Below are 23645 nucleotides of genomic sequence, written 5' to 3'. Positions count from 1 at the left end.
AGAGATGGCGGAGATGCTGAAAGTGCTCAAGTTCCTGGAGGACGTCACGAGAATCAGCACATCACAAGGGGCTTTTACAAACGAGCCAGGGGACCAAGCACCAAGTCCTGATGGTCCCTTTCCCAGGAGTGGGCCCTCGTGTCAAAGCTGTGCTGTGCCCTCCCCTCCACTCAGGCCTCCTAAGCTTCCAGGCTGCATTCACTCACTCGGTCAGATCTCCACCTGAGCTGCCCTGAGGCCAGTGGATGAAGGGCGGTCCCCTCCTTTGGACCAGAGTTCCTTCAACTTTACCAGTGAGCACAGCAGTGAACTTTTTCACGGTCAGCTTCTCCATCTAAAATGTACTGGAATTCCCAGAACACACCAAGAAATGTGGGACTTTCTCAATATTCACAGAATGCTTGCATTACCTCTAATTAGCAGTGAAAGAAATGTATTGAAGAGATTGATCTTTTACTCAGTTTGAACCTTCGTTAAACCTCAAGACAGTAACTATTATACATCAATTGTATAAGAGAACTGTATATATAGTTTTCTGCATACAAATACTGCCTTATAATTTGATAATATATGTTGTTTATCAGTGTAGACTTTTAGTTGGCCATAGTATTTTTTCTAGAGTTAAAATTTTAAAAGTCATAAGTTTAAGCTAAACAAATGTTTATGCCTGAGTTTTGTATTTTAAAAAAAGGCAATGTCTTTTGAGATGGTAATAGAGTATGCTTATAAAAGTTTTTATTGAATAGTTATATTCTGTTGTAACAATAGATATATTTGAAAATAAATTTGATAAATTTAATAGGAAAAAAAGCCGAATGAAGTTCTGAATTCTTTAAGTGCAGTGATAGTTTCTCTGATTTGCTTTAGTAAAACTAAGGTAAAATACATGGAAACAAAAGTGGCTTTCTGGTACAGCATGAGACATAAGGTTTAACATAAGCAAAATCCTATGACTGGTAACTGGGTTTCTTAGTACTGTATAAATAAGGTTTATACTGAAAGGTGCCATTTGTAGTTGAAAATATAGTTAAGTCCAATGTGTCTGGTAATTTCTATGAAACGTTGATCCCTGGTCAGAATAAAATTCTCTCACATTCCTTTTTCTACGGGAAAACCAGAATCAAATTAAAACTGCCTAATTACCAGAGCATTTTTCTTGCTTAGCTCGAGGACTGCCTACAGGCTGAATTTCCTTGAGATCATGTCACTAGTAGACTGAGGAGCATGTGTTTTTCACGAGATGTAATCATCTCCAAGTGTTTACTCATATACCAGTGACACCCCAAATCATGCCACATCAAAGCCCTTTACTTGAGGTGTGCTTCAAAACCTCACCCGGCTGTCTGACTGACTCATCGGGAGTGAGCTAAGTCATTTTCTTCACATGCTCATTTCAGTAAATCACCTTTCAGGTCACAGAACCAAAACACTCTCACTTTGTGACAGATATTCCAGAGGAGCAGGTGATAGACACACACTGAGCCAAGACACCAAAACCATCAGCCAGAGGGGTTTGCTTCAATCTGGTGCTTATTCTGCAGTTTTCCCGTCTTTCATTTATGTTTAACAAAATAACAGGGTTCCTTGGGGCAGAGGTTATACCTTTTTTATTCCTCCCGTAGGGCCAGGATATTATGAATGTGCATAACAGAGATAAAAGATGCTTGTGGAACAAATGAATTTTATGTTTCGGTGTGTAGCAGAGACAGAGGTACCTTGTTTCTCAGAAGAGCTAAAAAAGGTAATGAATTGAAGATGTAAATAATTAAAGGAAAAAATCCCTCTAAACATTTTTATGATGAATAAAATATATTTAAGACACAGGGTTCCTGCAAAACTGCAATTTAAAATGAACACACTTTAATACACTTTACCCTATGCTTGTTAATCCTCAATTTTTAAAAGAGATAAAATGCTCTTACAGTATTAGCTAGACCCTATTTGCTACAACTCACTAACAGTGTTGTGATCATCTCAGAAATGATAATTCAGTGCAGCCATTATGGAAAACAGTATGGAGATTCCTCAAAAAAACTAAAAATAGACTTACCAAATGATCCAGCAATATCACCTCTGGGTATATATCCAGAGGGAACTCAATTTGAAAAGATACATGTACCCCAATGTTCATAGCAGCACTATATACAATAGACAAGACATGGAAGCAACCTAAATGTCCATCAAAAGATGACTAGATAAAGAAGTTGTGGTATATTTATACAATGGAATACTACTCAGCCATAAAAAGGAATAAAATAATGCCATGTGCAGCAACATGGAGGGATCTAGAGATCATCATTCTAAGTGAAGTAAGCCAGAAAGAGAAAGAAAAATACCGTATGATATCACTCATATGTGGAATGTTAAAAAAAAAAAAAAAAAGGACACTATGACACTATGAACTCATCTACAAAACAGAAACAGACTCACAGACATAGTAAACAACCTTATGGTAACCGGGGAAAGGGGGTGGGAAAGGATAAATTTGGGACTTTGAGATTTGCAAATGTTAGCCACTATAAATAAAAATAGACTTTTAAAAAAAGTTTCTGTTGTCTAGCACAGGGACGTATGTTCAATATCTTGTAATAACCTTCAAAGAAAAAAAATGTGAAAACAAATATATGTATGTATATGCAAGACTGAGGCATTGTGCTGTACACCAGAAACTCACACATTGTAACTGATGGAATTTCAATTAAAAAAAAAAAAAAGACTTGTCATCAAAAAAGAAAGAAAGAAAGAAAGAAAAGAAATGACAATTCCATTCTCCTGGTTGCACAGGCCAAACTTGGGGGTCCATCCTTGATGCCTCACTTTTGTTACATCCCACCTGTAGCCTATTATCAAATCCTGTTGGCTTTCTTTGCCTTGAAAATATACCCAGACCCCAACCACTTCTGCCACCTCCATATTCACTACCTGGATGAGGACCCATCATCTCTATCATAGGTCATTGTCACGGCCTCGTAACTGTCTCTCTCCCTTCACTTTTAGCCCATTACTGTCACCACAGCAGCCGGAGTGATCCCAATAGCATGTAAGTCAGACCACCCACTCTCTGCTCAGAATCTCCAGAGGCTCCCATGTCGCCCAGAGTTAAACCAAAATCTTGCCCTTGACCTGAAAAGCCCTCCATGATCGGCCTTCCCACCTCCCCTGCTCTGTTTCTGGACTCACTTCCTTCTGCTCTTACCCAATCACTCCAATCCAGCCACACGTGCCCCTCTGCTGGTCTGGAACACACCAGGCCCAGGCCTGCCACCAGGTCCTATTCCAGGTTCTGACTCGGTGTCTTCCTTGGAGGGCAGCCTTCTCAGACCATCTCCCTAAAACTCCCCCCAGCCCCATCACACCACCTCCCGTCCACCGTCCTCACTTTCTCTATCCCCTGAGCACTCACCACTTACACATCCTGCGTACTTTATTTAATTGTCTTATTCATTATCTATCTTCCCCTCTAAAATATATTCCACAAGGGCAGAGGTTTTTCTTCCTCATCTTTTTTTCTTGTTTGTCTGCTGCTGTATCATCTCTGCCAACAAAAAGTCTGGCACTGAATAGGTGCTTATAAATCCTTACAGAATTAACTAAATTACAGTTTCTATTTATTGGAAGAGTCTAGAGGTCACCTCAGCTACATAAGAAAACAAACGACGTCAGTGCTTTTTTGCTAATAGACTTGATGTCATCTTTTTGCCCAAGAGCTGATGAATACCCTCTCTTGGCATCCCTAGAGAGAGAGGGAAAAGTCACCGGGTAACTTCTTCTCTCACCAGAGTCCAGATGAGGTAGGAAAAAAAGATGTGAGAATTTTTCTGGAATGCTCTTTGAGGGAGGCAGGATGGGTATTTATACTCCCCTCACCCCTGCCCTACAGGAGGGAGGAATAGATGTGCAGAGAGGCTCAGGCCCTCCCGCAGTGCAGGGCTCCTGGGGGACCACGGCCTGTTCCTCACCCAGGCTGCCTCCCCAACCAGCATCTCATGCAAACAGTGAAGTGTGTGACGTACCGACCACAACCCAGCCTGCATGTCCTCACAGCTAAGGCCGAGCCCTTTACAGAGGGCCCGAGGCAAGGAAACGTCACAGACCTCTGATGGTGGCTGGGTGCAGAAAAGTCACTGGTGGCTCAGTAACCAGGCACACTCGGTAAATGGATGTGAGTGACCTTTTTCTAAGTGGAGAAAACACATATGCAAACTTAGGGATCTCCTCTAGGGGATGAGGGAGCCGATCTGTGACTCTGAACAGTGATAAAAGCGAAATGCCTCCAGCGCATGGCATTCTTGTCTGGTTTTGCAAAGAAAGGGAAGATTCTATAATTAGCAAGTGAATACTGAGGAGACTAAACAATCACTAACAAATGCTTACAAGTAATGTGGTCAAACAAGGAGGAAATGTTCTAGACGTCTGTAGAGGGTAGGAGAAAAACATAAAGGTACTTATTTAAGAACACTGGAAATAAATTGCAGCTTGAATAATTTACAATATTTTTCACAACCAAGAAAAAGTTTATGATGCTAAAGAGAGAGCAGCCAAAGTGGGCGGAAAAAAGGAAGAAAATAAAACATAAAAATAAGAGAAAAACGCTCTAATCCTATTGAAGGTATGTCTCCCTATTTTTTAAAAAATCCAATCAGTACAAAGTCACGAAGAGGACCTCATCAAGTTAGAAAACTTTTGTTCTGTGAAAGGTTATGTGAGGCTACAGACAGGGAGAAAATATTCGCAAACCATGCAGCCAACAAAGGGCTACTTTCTAGGACACATCACATTTAAAATTCAATGGTTTAAAAAAGAACTCCAGTTAGAAAATGGGCAAAAGACAGGAACAGACAGTTCACTGAAGAGGATATACAGACTGTAAATAGGCACTTGAAAAGTTGTTCAACATCATCAGTCATCAGAAAAATGCAGATCCAAAGCAAAAGGACATAGCAATACAAACCTACGAGGATGGCTAAAATAAGTGATGACACCATTCTGGCAAGGATGCAGGGAAACTGGATCACTTAAAACACTGCTGGTAGGAATGTAAATGGTACAGCTACTCTGAAAAGCAGCCTGGCATTTTCTCGTAAAACTAGAGAGGCAATGACCATACAGCCCAGCAATGCTACTCCTGGATATTTATCCAGAGAAATGAAGACTTATGTTCACACAAAACCTGCACGAAAACATTCATAGTAGCTTTATTTGTGGCAGCCCCAAAGTGGAGTCAGCTCTGGTGTCCTTCAGTGGGTAAATGATTAAACAAACTGCAGCTCATGTGGAGAACTACTCAACAGAAAGGAACAGCTATTGATACAAGTAAGTTGGATGAATTTAAGTTGACAAAAAACCCAATCTCAAAAGGGTATATGCTGTGTGATTTAATTTACATAACATTTTTTAAAAGACAAAATTCTGTACATAGAGAACAGACTGGCAGTTGCCAGGGGTAAGGTGGAGGGGGGGGGGGGTGCAGTTATAAGAGGAAAAGATTCTTGTGGTGATGTAACTGCTGTGCCGTGGCTGTGACGGTACATTCACAAACCTAGACAGGAGGTAAAATTGGATAGAACCACACACACACACACACACACACACACACACACACACACACGAGTGTAAGTAAAACTGGGGGAACTTGAACAAGGTCTCAGTGTCAATATCCTGACTGGTGACACCGCTCTACAGGTCAACAAAATATTACCACTGGAGGAAACTGAGGGAAGGGGACACAGGATCTTTGTGTATTATTTCTTGTAACTGCTTGTGAACCTACAATGATCTCAACAAAAATTTCAATGAAAAAAGTCACGAAGTCATTACCCTTGATGTGGTCTGATAGGTGCCTTCTTCCAAGTGCCTGGGACCTAACTAAATAAGTCACTGTGTGCAAGGAGCAAATGTGTAGAGCTGGAAAATGTATTCAATTATAATGCCAGTAAATTAAACCCACTAGACTGACATAAAAACTCCCCAATAATCCTTGAGTCGGCCAGAGTTTCCATTCTGCATGCTGTTCCTATCTCCAGCTAGACTGGGAAAAAGATTACCTTTTTAAATAGTAGGATATAAACATATTTAGTTTTAGTATAATCATACTGTTTGCAAGTTGACAAAAATTAACTACATAATGTTTATCCCATTTCATGGCTTAATTAAAATTAAGATAAGAATAGTACAGTTTGATTGTGACCAATTAGTGAATTTTTATAAGCAACATTCAAAATTTCATGATCACTTTAATGATTTCATTTTGAAAGACTCTAGCTTTCAGTGACACAAAGACAGTTAATGCAAAAAGAGTTAATGGCAGTAAAATAATGGAGTGCAATATGAAGAAAATAAAAAGTGAGTATTATTCTATTTCCAATGTAATTTACTTATACTTTATGGTTCTTTAGCTTTCTTTCTTTCTTTTTTTTTTTTTTACTGCTGCTCTAGTAACACAAATTAGATTTTTCTCAATTCACAAAATACAGCCCATATATCAATCTACTGATTTGACAGTATCTGCAACATCTCAGAAAAATGTTTTAACAAGGTCTGAGCTCTAGACTGACATTCCCAATTCTATTTGGTCCAAGAGTGGAGTCTGCATTAACTCTTCCACGTTAAATTAATGTCTGTCTACCCTCTAATCCCTATCTCTGCCTGAAAAGAATCTTTTATAAAATCACCCTAAGCATCTCTCTTGCCACGTAAATCATGACTGTGGACACACGGAGTCTGGATTTTGCTCACGTCTCTCGGTGTCACTGGCCTTCATTTCTGAGCCGCCACCTCGGCCCCACTTTCAGTTTCAGGGTGTGCAGCCGGAACTGCCCTGACACCCGGGAGGAGCCGAGAAGCTCCTGTCTGTAGTGTGAGAGGCACTGGACCTGCAGGCTTCTCTGGAGGGAGAAAATGCCCTTGAACTCAGAAACCTCTCATGATTTGTAGTGGGGCAGAGGGGTGCTCTTCACTGTGAGGTTAAATCTGTGCCCGTGGGGGTCAGGGCACCGACACTGCCCCCTGCAAGGTGTGTTCCCGGGCAGCTGGAGCACAGGACAATGAGGTTCACAGTGCGAGGGCTAAACTGTAAATAAGCACAATCTTGTCGCAGAAACCCAGGGGGTCACAGGCTCCGACTGTGTTGTCCTTAAAGTGCGGCCCAGGCTGTAAGCTGGGGTGGGAGTGGGGGGAAGGGTGGGAGCCCCTGATGGGAGGACCCTCCCCCATGCCGGGACACACCAGGACAAGTGGTGGAGGGGCGGGCTGTAGCCCCTGACCCCTCACGTCAGGGCATGATTCTACCAGAGTTGCTGCTGGCTTCAGGCTCTAGGCTGTCACCCAACTAACTGGTAAGTGTCTTCTGGGGACGGTGCCACTCTCTTCCCTGTTTTGTATTTTCCAGCACTGACCACGGCTGCAGGCACATGGCAGAAGCAGACGGAAGAGGGAAGATCAGCACGCTGGGAGCCAGCCCAGACACAAGAGGGAACCCCAGATCTGCCCCTTTTCATTGAACAAACACAACATAAGGCCAGGCACTGTTCTAAACACTTTACAAATATTGATTTATTTTCTCTTCATAACCATGTTATAAGGGTGGTGACTACTATCCATTATTTTACAGATCAGGACCAGGGGGACAAAAAGAGTTCAGTTAATGTGTCCACAGTCCTGAGTGTGACCAGATACAAGGCTAGCAGTAGAGGTGGTGGTGGACAGTGGTCAGATTCTGGATAGATTTTGGGTTTGTTTTTCTTGAGGGGGAGGGGTAGGTAATTAGGTTATTTATTTTTTTAATGAAGGTACTGGGGTTTGAACCCAGGACCTCGTGCATGCTGAGCATGTGCTCTGCCACTGAGCTATACCCTCCTCTCCTGGATATATTTTGAAGCAGAGTAAACAAATTTTGGGCTTTGGGTTGGAGTGAAGTGAGTCAAGGATGACTCCAAGGATTTTGGCCTTAGCAACAGGGAAGATAGAGTTGCGGCTCATGTTAATGGGGAAGATTTTCTTTGCATTCTTTTACACACTTACCTTTATTGAAAATATTACTCTTACTTGTGAAAAATACCCTGATGAAAAAAATACCCTCGTGGGCAACTTCCACCTTCACCAAGATGAAATAACCCTCCCACCTGAAACAACCCCCCAAATTTTATGCAACAACAGTCTTAAAGACACTGGACGTCAGACAAGGAGAGATCGTGACCCTGAGAGATGGGAATCAAGGTGAGTGTGCGGTCCCTTCAGCTACTGCCTGGAGGAAGCGTCCAGCCCTCAGTGTGGGGAGAGAAGGCCAGGCTGAGCCCAGCAGACCACCTGAGTTAGGATGAGTGTCCTGGGAGAACATGGCACCAACAGTGGGCAGGACAGGTACAAAGGAGGAGAGCGTGGCACAGAAACAGACGTCTCCTGTCCCTCAGGTCTTCAGGGGAAACTGACCAGCACACGCATGTGAGGAAACGACCTGAGGTCCAGGAAAGCACGACCTGAATGGGCTGGAGGGAAGAGTGTGTGACGCTCAAACGGTGTCTGTTCCCCACCAGCCAGAGGAGAAAACCTCACTCGTGGGTCAACAGAGTGCTCAGATTGACCTCAGTTCTGGGACACGATTAAGGAAGAGGAGAGGCAGAGAAGTACACTAGTGTGTGGGTCTCCAACTGCACAGGAAGTGCTGTCTCTCTTGATGTACTGCAGACTGTGATAAAATAAGGACGTGGACATTGAATCCTAAGCAACTCCGCAATAAAACAAGGAGTCGTAGCTATTAATTTCAACAAAGGAGAAAAATACGGAATCACACACATATACATACACCTCTATGAATTCATAAGAAGGCAGAAAAGGGAACAAACAGCAGATGAGGCAAAGAGTAAATACTCAGCAAGATGGAAGACTTAAATCTAACCCTATCAATGACCAGGTTAAATATAAATACTAGAACAGCCCAATTAACAGGCAGAGATTGTCAGACTGCATAAAACAGTAAGACTTAACCACAGGCTGCCCAAAAGAAACACAGTTAAAATATGTAGACACAAATAGGTTGAAAATAAAAGGCTGTTAAAACAAACAAAAAGGATACCATGCTAACATTAGTGCAGAGAAAGCTGAAATTACTATATTAATATCAGACAAAGCAGATTTCAAAACAACGCTAGGGATAAAGAGGTAATATAAAAAATAAAGGGGTCAATTCCTGAAGAGGAAGAAAGAATTATGTGCCTAATAACTGAGCTTCAAATAAAAATAAAAGCAAAAAGTGATAGTTATAGGGAGAAATAGATAAACACACAATTATACTAGGAAATTTTCAAACTGTTCTCAATAACTGATAGAAGAGGTAGACAGAAAGTCAGCAAAGCTGACAACACCACCAGCCAACTTGACCCACTTGACATTTACGGACAGTTCTCCCCAATAACAGCAGAATACACATTCTTTTCAGGTGCACATGGAACATTTACCAAGCTAGGACATATTATGGGACACTAAATAACTCTCAATACATTTTAAAAGATTCAAATCAGACAAAGTGTCTTCTCTGACTACAATGGAATTACATTAGAAATCAGTAGAGGCAGGAGAGTACAGCTCAGTGGTAGAGTGTTTGCCTAGCATGCACGAGGTCCTGGGTTCAATCCCCAGTATTTCTATTCAAAATATATATAAATAAATAAACCTAATTACCTACACCCTCAAAAAAACAATTAAAAGTTACAAAAGAAGAAGAAGAAGAAGGAGAAGAAGGAGAAGGAGAAGAAGGAGAAGGAGAAGAAGGAAGACAGAAACAGAAGATAGCAGTAGCAAAAGATCTCTGGAATATCCTCCCAAGATCAAGAAACTAATTAACACACTTCTAAATAACCTATGGATCAAAGAAGAAATCAAAAGGAAACTTAGAAAATGTGTTGAATGGAGTAAGATTGAAAACAAGTCAGAAGTTCTGGGATGCCAGAAAGCACAAATTAGGAGGAAACTCACCTCAGCTTCCATCTCAAGAAACTAGGAAAACAAGAACAAATTAAACCCAAAGTAAGCAAAAGGAACAACGAAGAAAATAGCAGAAATCAAAGAAGCAGAAAACAGTAAAACATGAAAACTAAAGTTTTACTGATCTTTTAGGAGATCAATAAAATTGATAAATTTCTAGCAAGACTGATGAGGAAAAAGAGAAGATACAAATCACAATCTCAGAAATAAGAGAGGCACATCCTAGTGATGGGGAAAAAAACAAAAGCACGTAGGTGAAAGGTTTGGATCTAAAATCGCATCCTGGGATCAGTGGGCACAACCATGAGATCTTTGCTTGTTTGCTAAGAATCTGCCACTTCTCTAAACCCACAGCTGGAAGTGCCCCAGCCTGGGGCAGGGTCTGGGGTCTCATTTTCACTGATCACCGTCTGACTGCACCAGCTGGGGAGGGAGAACACGCAGAACACCGTAGGACACCACAGCATGCTATGGGAGCACACTGATTCACCATTAATCCTAAATGGCGAGACAGGGGAAACTGGGAAATCGCGTGTCTGAACTGGTCCTTGAAGGACAAGGCATTCCTACAACAAGTGGAAACTGGAGCAGAGAAAAATCCAGGAGGAAAAACTCCAGGCAAAGACACAGAGGCAGGAAAATACAAAACATAGCTATGCCTGTGGTGTGGTGTGTGCTGAAAGGCTGGGGGGACGGGATGGGGGAGAGGGAAGACGCATAGCTAAAAGGTAGGTTACAGAGGGCTTTAAATCCCTTTCTAATGAGGCTGGACTTTAATAAGAACAAGTGACAAGCGAAAGCTTTTTAGATTGTAAGTGACATAGTCAGACCTGTGCTTTACAAACAGTAGACTGTAGTGGAAGAAACTGAAGTCAAGGGCAACAGTTAGGTGCTCACTGAATGTCCCCAACAAGGCGTGATGCCAGTGGCCTGGTGCCAGGTGGTCAGTGCTTTGGAAAGGAGGAGATTGATGGAGGTGGCATTCTGGAGGCAGAATCGTGGGTGGGAGATGAAAGAGGGAAGGAAAAGAGGAGAACTAAATCATGGTGTCAAAGTGAGTCACTATGAAGATAACAATCCTATCTGTTGAGACAGGAAAGCCAGAGAAAGTCAGGAGCAGGAGAGTGGGGCCCCAGGGAGCGTGCTGCGCTCTCTCCTGAATGGACGGGATGCTGGGCCGGAGAGCGGCCCTGGGAGCTGTCCTCGGAAGGGAAATGGAGCACAGATTGACGAGCTGACTGCACAGAAAGGACGGCTACGCTCCCAGAACAGCTACCATGCTCTGATCACGTCAAGTTTAAGCCTAGGTCTCTGTGGGAATTAACTACTCAGTACATCTTCACCAGTTTTTCATCTAAGCTCTTCCAAAGATGCCTCATTTCACACAAAACAATTTTATTGAATGTCAAGATTCACAAATTCCACAAATATACAAACATTTTTAAGCTAAAGCAAACTGTTTCCTGTCTATTTACTTGCAGTTAGGTCAATTAGCACCATTTCTCCCTCCAGAAGAGCATCTCAAAATCTGTGATGAAGAAATAATTTTCAAAATTCCCAGTCCATTGCGGACCTGTCTACGGTCCTCACGTGCCTGGACCAGAATGTGTCCCACCCAAATTCCTATGGTGAAGCCCTAACCCCCAATGTGACTACATCTGGAAACAGAGCTTACAAAGAGGTATTTGGGGTTAAACGGGTTCTTAAGCGTGGGGCTCTGGTATGATAACACTAGTGTTACTATAAGGACACCGAAGAGCTCTTTCTTCCTTCACCTGCACACAAAGGGGTCATGAGAGCACACAGCGAGATGACTGACACCTGCAGGCCAAGGGGAGTGGCCCCAGAATGAAATCTACCATGCTGACACCCTGAGCTTAGAGTTCCCAGCCTCCAGAACACTGAGAAATAAATGTCTATTGTTTAAGCTCCAAGTCTGTGGTACTGGGTTATGGATGCCAAGTGGACTAACCCATACTGCACGTGACCAAGGTGAGTCTGCACGACACGCCGCTCACCACACAAGCTGCAAGTCTAATGGGTCTACCCCTTGTTTAGCAAAGTGAGCCCCTTGATCATAGGCTTAAAAGTCGCAGCAATGTCAAACTGCCTTAGAAGTTTCTAAACTCTTACCCTCTGTAGACCAGTAACACTTTACGGACTAAAACCAGTCTGCAGAGCACATCTCAAGCAGCACTAGTTTATAGTCTACGGTTCTCTTTGAATGCAATATTTAGCTTAAACACAGAACTCAAAATCAAGGCATGGATTTTAAACACTTCAGAGGCCAGAGGTATGCTGGGGGGTAGTGGGTAGGGGCGAGGGAAGGAACAGAGGTGCTCAGGACTCTGTATCACTTCTAGGTAAGACCCCGCAAAACACTGCAGAATGCGCTGTCTTAAAAAGAACAGCACTGGGCCTTGTTTATGACGCCCCTGGAATTCTGTTTCTCTTCAGTGCTTCCATCAGTCTCTGTAATCACATCCACAGAGCACATTACAATTTGATTACAAACTCACGGCTGGAGTTTTACTTCTCCTTCAATTGACAAGATACATATCAAACTCAGAAAACAGACGCCCTCAAGAGACTATTCTTTGAAAAGGCTATTCTTTCTCCTGTTGAATTATCTTGGCACTCTTGTCAAAAACCAACTGACTATAAATATGATGGCTTATTTTTTGACTCTCAATTCTATGCCATTCATCTATATGTCCCTTTGTATGTATGTCAGTACCACACAGTCTTTGTTTCTGGGTTTTTTTTGGGGGGGGGGAACTAGGTTTATTTACTTTTTAGAGGAACTGGGGATTGAACCCAGGACCTCATGCATGCTAAGCATGTGCTCTACCACTTTGAGCTACATCCTCCCCCTAGTACCACACAGTCTCGATTACTGCAGCTTTAGAGACAGTTTTGAAACTGTCAAGTGTGAGTCCTCACACCTTGTTCTTTTTCAAGACTGCCTTGGCTATACTGGGTCTTTTGCATTTTCATATGAATTTTAGGATCAATTTCTGCCAGAAAATTAGCTGGATACTAATAAGGATTGTGTGGAATTTGTAGATCAATTTGGGGAATAATGTCATCTTAACAGTATTACGTCTTCTTCCATTTTATTCTTTTTTATACTATTGTAAATGGAGTTGAGATCATAATGTCCTTTTCTGGCTTTTCATTGCTACTGTATAGAAATATAATTATATTGTTTTTGTATTCTGTAACCTTGTTGAATTCATTTAGTTGTTCTAATAGATTCTTAAGTGGATTTCTTAGGAATGTCTATATACTAGGTCACGTCATCTGCAAAAAGACAGTCTTTCACCATTAAGTATGATGTCAGCTGTAGGTTTTACACGGCAGCCCTTTTTCACCTTGAAGAAAGGGGACACAATTTTAAATGCTGCTGACCATCAAGCCTTAACTAGCATTTACAGAAGACCTTTATGTTTGAGAGCTGGGCCTGGCCACGAAATGACATATAGTCGAGAACCCATTTGCTTACTTCTAGGAAAAATTACAGAAATGGATTAACTGATCAAGATGCTCTTGACACAACTGAGACAGGCGAGAAGTTCCAGACCCATGCAAAGATGCTGAGCGTCATCAGTCATTAAGGAAATTAAAATCAAAACCACAAGGAGATACCACTGCATACCCACTAGGATGGCTATCATTTTTTTATAAACAGAAAATAAGTGTTGATGAGTATATGGAGAAACTGGAATCCTCGTGCACTGCTGGGAGGGATGTAAAATGGTGGAGCTGCTGTGGAAAACAGTTTGGTGGGGCCTCAAAAAATTAAATGTAGAATTATTCTATGATCCAGCAATTCCTCTCCTGGGTATATACTCAAAATAACTGAACGCAGGGACTCACAGATACTTGTATGCTGCTGTTCGCTGCAGCATTGCTTACAATTATGCTAAATGAAATAAGCCAGACAAAAAATTATATGAATTCACTTACATGAAATGTCTAGAACAGGCAACTTCATAGAGACAGAAAGCAGAGGTGAGGGTAGGAGGGACTGGGTGAGAGGACACTGGGGAGTTATTGCCTAACAGACATGGAGTTTCTGTTTGGGGTGATAAAAAAAAGTTTTGGAAATTGATAGTGGTGATGGTCACATAACACTGTGAATATACTTAACGTCACTCAACTGTACACTTAAAATGGCAAATTTTGTTACATATATTTCACAATTTATATATATATATTCTAAAACTAGGTCCACAGCTATTGGTACACACATACACACTTCAACCGTCTAACATCACAGCAGTGTTTTGCTGTTCTTTTCTAGGAAAATCCCTGTGACCTTAATCATGTCACTGCATACAGAGCTCAAGCTCCTCTTGTTCAGTACTGTGACTTCTCACTTACGTGCAAGCCAAGAGCTCTATATAATTCTTATGCATTAGGGGTTGTGTCGCTGCTGTTACACAGATAATGGCATTCTGCCTCCTGTCCTTGAAGGTACTGATGCTGGAAATCTATCTGAGTCAAGCAAGGTTCTTCTTTGCAAGCCACAAACACCAATTCTGTTTTATTTGGGCAAAAGATGTTAAAAGAACATCAGGCAGCTCACATACCCTCCAAAGGGTCTAAAAAACCAGGCTTGGCTGTCACACAGCCAGGAGCAATGTCCACCATCATGTATAGGGCATGAATTATCCAGTAAGGATGCCAGGGCCACGCTGCTGGGCAGAGACATAACACCCCAACAACAGTCACTGCTGCAGTGGATTCTGCACAGTACCTCTTCTTGGGCTCACTGGCTTCCAGTGCACAGTTTGGCGTGGCAAGGTTATAACCGGCTGAATACAGATCTTTGTTATGTCCACACCCCAGAAGCAAAAGAGGCGAGGAAGAGAGGATCCGGTGCTATCCACTTTGAAAATGGGAGGGGACCTCTGCCTCATAAGGTCAGAGGTTCTCTGGACATAGGAAGGGGGTTTAGAAACTCAAAAAAAATGACATGTTCACTGTACCATGTCTCCAGGCAAACCAATTTGCAAAATTAACAATTTAAACCAAATAAGCTCGAAATGCATTCTCAGGAGAGGAAGACACACTGCCTAAAACATCAAGCAAGCAAGAGCTCGGTCCTTTGGAGGAGTCACAAGGAGCTGAGTGTGATCAAAGTGTGCACAGGAGGGCGGTGAGGGAGGGCTGCAGGTTCTGTCCAGGGCCTGCAAGACTCAATCTGGACTGTAATCCTGAAGACAGTAGAGAGCCAGTGGTGGCCTTCAAGGAGAGAGTAAGATCAGATCGGTGCCTTAGAATGATCACTTCACAGCAGAATGGACTGGAAAGCCCCAAACCTGGATGCTGGTTAAGAACTTGCTGTAATCCGGACAAGAAATGGCAAGGGCCTGCTCTAAAGCTATGCGCCAGGCGCTGGGTGGTGGGGGCTTCAGCTGAGATGAAACAGCTGCTGGGCCGGCCGCTGTGTGAGCCTGGGGAGCGAGGGTGACTGACCCCCAACCTTCAGCTGAGACCAGAACCGTGGCTGTGGCAGATGAACTCAGTGTGGGGTGGCCGATCGTGGGAGCACCGGGGGACTTGACGGGGGAGGCAATCTGGGTGCAGATACCAGGTGGACATTTCACAGGAGGCACGGGAGCAAGGCGAAGTCACGGAGGGGACAGCTCACCAGGGCGACAAGGGGCGCCGCAGGTCAGACACGTCCCCAGGGACCGAGGAGGGAGAGAAGAGGGGGACCCGGAGGAATCCTAAGGAGGAGAAGCCCCAGAAGAAGGGCAAGGTGAGGAGGCCCAGCCGAAGAGGCGGGAAGAAAACCCAGAGACAAATCTCTCAGAGCAGCCAAAGACCGAGCTTAAAAGGAGACAAAACTAACATGGCAACAGAATTGGGGAGTGGGTGCTTTGGGTTGGTGGTAAACGAATGGAAAAGCCAAGAAGGGGCTTCTGGTAAAATGTTCCGTGTCTTACCAATACATTCACTTCTGGAAACTCCACGGAGCTCGACGCTCATAACCAGTAACTATCTGTATGTCACATTTTAATAAAAAGCTCTCTAAAATATTTTGAATACTTAAAATATCCTACAAATATTATAGAGTCAAGCATCTATATTCTTATTTCAGCCCTGCTATAAGCAGTGAGTAATAGCAGAGGTCCCTTAAATTCTATTAGGGTCTAAAATAATTTCTAACTTGCTTTTTGACTTCAACAATATTAGAAAAACAGTACATGTTTATAATACATACATACATACATACATACATACATACATACATACATACATACATACATACAATGGATATAACACACACACAGACCCCATTCCATGCTGCTCTTTAATGGCCTGAGGCAAAGTTACAAATGATTTAATTCACAAATTTGTGGACTCATAAATGTAATTCATTTCTGGGAAGATTTTTCACATTTTGTTCAGTGGCTGTATATTTATAAAAATTCAATTCCAAAATGCCCCTTATCCAATTAAACTATTACAACATGCCTGGCATGCTCCTTATAAATGATGTATGTTCGATGTGCCATATTATGATACATTAGATATATTAGATACACTATATTACATTAACCAAAATAGATTTTGTTGTGAACTCAGTATAAATTAGAGTAAGTATAATGATAATCCAAATAATATAAAATATTCTGTAAACTAAACAGAAAATGAAGTACTCTTTAGTTCATAAATGAAAATCATATATTAAAACTGCCCCCAAATCCCAAAATAAATTCAATTTTTTCCAGTTATAAGATATTATTACAGAATTCTGGGCTCTCATAGGATAATGAGGTCATCTAAGTCCAAACACCTAAGGTCAACACATCCTCAAAAAAAAAAAACAAAATAAAACAGATCAATGAGGAGAGAACACATGAAACCATCCATTATTCACGCCTGCCACATAACCAGGAGGTAGGGAATGCCATGAACTTCATGATATATGAAAACAGAGGAGCACCCATATCTCCTAAGACCAGCTCTGCAGCTCACATCTGTGTGGGAAGTCGAGTCAGAGACATAGAAAAAAAAGTAGAGAGAGAAACAGAGTTCTAATGGTGTGGGAACACAGATAAAATCGCCCCCAGAAAGAGATGTTTCTACTGTGAGTGAGGAATCAGTGAGAACAGATCTGAGGTCTGGTGGATCAGAGGTTTCCTGGAGAATCAAAAGGATGGGGTTGGGAGGACATACTGTATAGCATAAGGAACTATATTCAACTTCTTGGAAAAGAATATGAAAAAAAAGTATATATATAACTGAATCACTTTGCTGTACACCTGAAACTAACATTGTAAATCAACTACACTTCAATAAAAACTAAAATTTAAAAAAAATTACACAGGAAAAAAAAAAAAAAAAAGGATGGGGTTTGAAAATGAACAGGACCAGAGATGCAGTCTTAGGAAGGCACCATTTCTGGGGGAAAGATTACATGGAAGGATTAGGCATCCACGGAGGCTGGTGATTATGGGAAAGAAGAAATTACAAGGTAGAAATTACGGTCCTGCAGAAATACTCCAGAGCAATACTCACAATTCTTATCACAAAGAAGGTAAGCATTTAAAAAATGGCATTTTACCATACCAGGAAAAGGGAGCACTCTCAAACTAAGGAACTGAGTAAGCCACTCAAACCTCCTACCCTTGCCAACTAGAACTACTATTGCTAGCCCAGGAAAATTATTCACTTCAAAATGAACAGCAACAAAAAACCAGCAGATAACACCTATGCGAAATTACTGCGAGAATAAGACAAACACTAAGAATCAAGGTATTTCAATTTTTGTTTTGTTCTCCCCTAAAATAAAAAAAAAATCAAAAGCCAACCAATAAACAAAGCATGAACCAGATGAAAATTATAACTCAGTATTTAAACCTACAAGAAATAATTCTAAATAAGCACTTACAAATGTGAAAGAAAATCTCTAAGAAAGGACTTCAAAAACTCAAACAAACGAACAGGAAGATACAAAGTCAAAGTAACAACCTGGTAAAGAATTAAATAAAAAGACAAACTCATCTTAGAAATGATGATTAAATTACAACGTGGCCAAGGGAGAATGGATGGAAATGAAAAATATAGTAAGAAATGTTGAAGAAAAGCTTAAAAAGCCTGGCAGACAAAAATGAAATAAAGAGATATCAGAATGAAATTGTAAGAGTAGTTTCCTCTGGGGAGGCGGAGGGGATAGGAAAGAGATATGTCACTCTTCGTATATTCTTAGACTTTTTGAGTTTTGTACCATTATTCATGGATCATCTATTGAAATAAAAAAATTTAAATACAAAAGTAATAGGTGCCTCTTGGAGAAAATAGTGAAAACTTAAAAAAAATCAATCATTATTGATTGTCCAGAAATAAAAACTATCAACATTTTGGCCCATTTTATTTTATTCTGTATAATTCTCTCAAAGTCCATTCATTTATTCAATACCTATCGACTGTAAGCCTCCCAGGAGCCAGGCACCCTTCTAGGTACTGAGGACACAACAGCGGACAAGGAAGATCAAGTCCCTGCCTATCCCAGGTCCTCTGCATTGCTGTGTACATTTTAGGATCAGCCTTTCTATTGCTGTAAGACAGTCTGCTGAACTCTGATTGCAATTATGTTGAATCTACAGATCAATTTAGGAAGAACTGTTACCCTAACAATACTAATCCATAAACATGGTGTCTATATCCATTTTTTAGGTCTCCCTTAATTTCTCTCATTCATGTTCTTCAGGTTTTAGTCTACATGTCTTGTGCATGTTTTTTTTCAGTTTATTCCTAAGTACTTCATTTCTTTGTGCTATTGTAAATGGAATTGTTCTTAACTAACAATTTCAAATTTATCTTTGGTAGTATATTGAAATAAAATAAGTGTTTTGATCTTGTATCCCACAATCTTGCACTAATAAGTTTAGATAGTACCTCTTTTGTAGAATTCTTAGGATTTTTGACATAGATGACCATGTTGTCCGTGAATAGAAATTTTTATTTTTTTCCAATTAGTATGCCTTCTTCCCCCTCCTGTCTTATTGCACTAGCTAGGACCTCCAGGACAATGCTGAATAAAAGTGGTGACAGTGGACATCCTGCCTTTTTCCCTGTCTCAGGGGCAAAGCATTAAGCATTTCACAGTTAAGTATGATACTAACTTTAGGGTGCCCTTTAGCAGATTGGGGAAGTTGCCTTCTATTTCTACTTGGCTGAAATTTTTTTTTTATCATGAATGAGTGTTGAATTTTGTCAAATACTTTTCCTGCTATCTATTGGGATAACTGTATAGTTGGGGTTTTTTTTAGTGGGGGAGCTTGTTACCATGGTAAATTACATTGATTGGTGTTGGAATGTTAAAACCAACCTAGCATATCTAGGAGGAATCCAACTGGGTCATGTTGTATTATCCTTTTCAAATATTTTTGGATTGACTTACTAAAATTTTGTTAAGGATTTTTGCAGCTATATGCATGAGAGTACTGGTTTTCTTGCAATGTCTTTGTTACAGTTTTGTATTAGGGTAATGCCACGCTCTTTTTTTCTGGAAGAGTTTTTGTAGAATTGTATTATTTCTTTCCTAAAAATTGCAACCCCATGTTGCATAGATTTGTTTAACCACCACCATAATCAGGATACAGATCAGTTCCATCACCCTAAAAATCCCTCGTGCTGTATCTTTATAGTCATATGAAAGAGGATTAAGTTAATTCACATTATTTTAATGTTTTTTTTTCCCACAAAAGAGTAAAACAAACACCAAAATAATCCCTCCAAAACATGTGGGAATCGCTGACCCAGGGATTCAAAAAACACAGTGATAAGGTAAAGCTTACGCATGCTCAGTTCCTTTCTCAGTCCTCGGGGAAAGAAGAATTCACATGAAGTACATGCGCTACTCTAAAGGCGCTGGTCTCTGATTAGGAACTCACTAACCTGTTCCTGTGCCACCAGAAGACTGATGTTCTCTGTTCCCTCTTGTGGCCTCTGGCCAAACCCAGAGCCCCAGTCCAGAAGGGGCTTAATATACATCTGCTTGCTCCCAGCCCAAGACACAGCCCAAGGCTTCAGGGAAACAGCTGGAGAAGAATGGAAAAGAAGGAAGTGTAAAACAGGGGGCTGTCAGCGGAAAAGAGGTGGCAATACATTTCAGAGCATACAGATGAGAAGTGAAAGGCAGAAGAAAGCAGAGGGGTATGTAGAGGTGAGGGAGAGAGAGGTGCAGTAGAAAATGAGAGTGAATAGGCAGCTGAAAAACTGGAAGGTTAAGGCAAGTTCATCCAAAGAACGTATCACTGAGGCTAAGCCACCCAACCCACAAACTCTCTCTCCTGAGGATAAATTATATGAGGTAGAATTTCTAGGTCAAAGGGTATATACCTCGTTCACATTTGCTTAAAATTGATGATACTTATTTTTAAAAAAGAAAAACCCTTGAAAACTTCCAATCCAGTACATTTTTGTTGAACTAGACTGCTGAAACAGATTCTTTTCCCATAGTTGCACGATAACCTGTTTAAATGGGCTTTGGCCTTAGGAGCTAATCTAAAGAAATTCATTCTTATTTAAAAACTACTAAAAATGCACAAACTACATAGACTGCTCCTTTGCTTTGGCCCCAGTGCAATCCTGGTACTATCCTTGGCAAAAGGACAGAATGTTTGTTATTAATAAGTTCTTGCTCTTCCTAAACTGTGGGTTAAACTGATCCAAACCTGAACTAACAAGCACACCAGTCATTATCCTTCAGCCTTTCATTTACTCAAGATGCAAGGGCTTCTATTATCCTGAAAAGGTCAAAACTGCTCTGTAAAATGCCATTCAAGTCATAAATTCTAAAGTTCAATAACATCAGAGTCATCTTACATATACATTCCTTTACATAAAAAATTTTAAAATTACCAACAGCATTCTTAGTTACTAAACAACCAGATGTAAAACAAACTGACTAAATTCTGCTCCTGAATCCTTATTCTTGTATACCTATTTCTATATCTGCACATTAAGTATCCCTGGAAGCATCTATAAGAAACCTACCACATTGGCTGCCTCCATGGAAGAGAATGTGTCGACTGGGACAGAGGTAGAGGGATTTCTTTCACAGTGTTTCTGAACCTTTCAAGTTTTGAGTCATATAAATGTATTACTATTCAAAGAATAAATACCAAAAAATTTTTACATAAAGATCATTACTTCTGTAAGGAAATACCTTTGTAGTTTCCATGCTACCAGCTAACAACCAAAATGGAACCACATCAAAAGATACTATCAGGTATCAAGCCACGTGGAAGATGAGGCCAACTATCACTGTCCAAACAAAAGGTGCACATAGAAGAGAACAGCTTCTCCAAGAACTTGATTAAAAGTTATAAGAGTAGAACAAAGAAAGCTTAGAAGGAATGCTTGGAGCTGGTTCTTTCTTCCATTGGCTGCAATGCTCAACTGAATACCTTCTGCTGTTTTCAGAACTGTGTTCACTTGTGTGTGTGTGTGTGCGTGCGCACGTGTGCACGCAAGAGACGATATAGTTGAGGTAACAGCTGAGGTCATAAGCAGTATAGTCTCTAAAAAGTACAGTTCGTTGAGCCAAACCATGCTCCTGAAACTCCAATGTGCACAGCCAAATGGCAGAGGTGACCTCTCTGCAGGATAGTCCTCCATCCCTACCCACTTTCCCAGGGTCCACCTGGAAATGGAGAGCCACAAAGTAGGGCTGTGGAGCACCACAACTTGAGTCAAGAATGGGAACAACAAAACAGCACCTCTCCTGCTCAGAAGCCTGAGCATTGTCCAAATCCGATGGCACTCTTAGAAAGGAGGGAACAAAGTACTGAACTGCAATGCGGCAAACCAGTGCAGGTCAGGGCGCTGCTTCCAGTCCACGAGAAAAGACGGACTTGCACAAAAAGGCAAATCAACTACGTTGACAAGCACATTCATGGCTCGGCTGACATTTTCTCCCCTCACCTAGACACTTTCAAAGAAGCAGCTTGTAGATTTGCATTTTGGTATGAGCTCCTCATCTTTCTGCAAACTGCTAACAGTTCTCAAACCAGCCCAGCATGTGGACCACACAGAGTACACTGTAAACTATGACAAGTACAAATGACAGTAAGTGTTACATGGACTAAGACAACATGGAGAAAACTCCTGAAAATTCAAACTCCATTAATCTCAGCTAATGTGTGAATTAACAACTATGATACCAGTTGATAAGGGCTTGAGACAGGACCCTTCCCAAAGACTTTAGATTACAAACCTCCTCTTTCTACCAGAAGAATGAATAAGCACGGCTTGGGAGCCCCAATGTAAGAAGTCACAGACCCTTATCTTAAAGCATAAAAACTACAAAGACTCAATAAATATTTGTTACCCAATTGATAAATCAGCTTTCAACTGGATCACAGTCATATACAACTTAGTCTTCTATATTTCAAAAACTATTCTTCAGGGTAAAACTTTAAATAGCTTTTTGGCTTAGGATATTTTATAGACTAAACATTCCTCATAAAAGTCAAACTCAGGAGTAAATATAATATTCTGAGTTGTTTAAAAATGTTCCTTTTAGCTTGAAATTACTTATTTAAAAACTACCAAATACAAATGTTATGGTTTTTAATTAACTGACATCAGCCTTGGTCCTGGCACTTAATCGTTCCCACTGTGCTGCTTCTGACTTGTCCTACAAATCCCACTGGTTCTAGAAGCACATGAAGAATACCCCGTGCCTCTAAAAGGCTTATTCTTTTCCATGTCTGAGTAGTATTCCATTGTATAAATATACCACACCTTCTCTATCCAGTCATCTGTCGATGGACATTTAGGTTGCTTCCATGTCTTGGCTGTTCTAAATAGTGCTGCTGTGAACGTTGAAATTGACACATTGTAATTGCCTGTACTTCAATTAAAAAAAAAAAAAGGCTTAACAGACTGTCCACACAATTAACTGCATTTCTGTGCATGACCCACATTCAGAAACCAGAGTCTGAAGACAAAAAAACATAAAAAAGCTGATCCTTTTTGGTCTTAAGCATGACCAATGAATTCTCAAACGTCTGAGAACTGTGGCTCACCTCTTTAATGTCCTCTCTTCGGCAAAACAATACTCACGATGAGTGGCTCCTTTTATGGTGAAGTCATGAGAGCTCAAAAACAGAAAAGACAAAAACGCCAGCTTCTCTTAACTTATTCCTTTTAGCACTACCTCTAAAAACTCAATTAAAAATCTTATTTGCAGTTTGAAAAGAGCCACTTGCTATATAAAATCAAGTTTTAGAGTAATTGGTATGAGGTTGTTTCACTCATAATTAGTTTTGGAAAAAAAATGACTTCTTTCATCTTGTAAACATATCCTGAGCCACACACAAAAGATCTTCCTGAACATGCTCTTCAATATATTTTTATACATTTTACATTTTATTTTTTAATTTATGTAGAGTAAAACCCACTCATCTTGGTGTACAGCTCTTTCAGTTTTAACAAATGCACTGCACTGTGAAACCATCACCACCATCAGGATACAGAGCAATCCTATCACTCCAAAACATGCCCTTGTTCTGTACCTTTGTAGTCACTCACCTAGCAATCACCCTCAGTACATCTTCATGTTCAAATTTAGACCTGATGCATATTACAACAGTCTACAGGACAAATCTAACAGGACAACGCAATGAGCTCTCCCCATG

General features: G+C 40.9%; 1 protein-coding gene across 10 annotated transcripts in view; it reads right to left on the bottom strand.

Annotated features, from left to right (window-relative positions):
- The window catches only part of ANO10 (anoctamin 10), a 221950-nt gene that overhangs the window by 93289 nt on the left and 105016 nt on the right, over window positions 1-23645 (bottom strand). The window contains exon 12 of one of the 10 annotated variants that reach the window (XR_012500051.1): window positions 19897-20039. The exons of the other annotated variants lie outside the window; for them this stretch is intronic. The gene's annotated coding sequence lies outside the window, so the exon portion shown is untranslated. The remainder of the gene's footprint in view (window positions 1-19896; window positions 20040-23645) is intronic. 10 annotated transcript variants of the gene reach the window in all.

This window comes from Camelus bactrianus, chromosome 17 (assembly GCF_048773025.1).
Source record: "Camelus bactrianus isolate YW-2024 breed Bactrian camel chromosome 17, ASM4877302v1, whole genome shotgun sequence".
Classification (NCBI taxonomy): domain Eukaryota; kingdom Metazoa; phylum Chordata; class Mammalia; order Artiodactyla; family Camelidae; genus Camelus; species Camelus bactrianus.
Note: the sequence above shows the minus strand (reverse complement) of the source record. Positions and strands in the feature narration are given on the sequence as shown.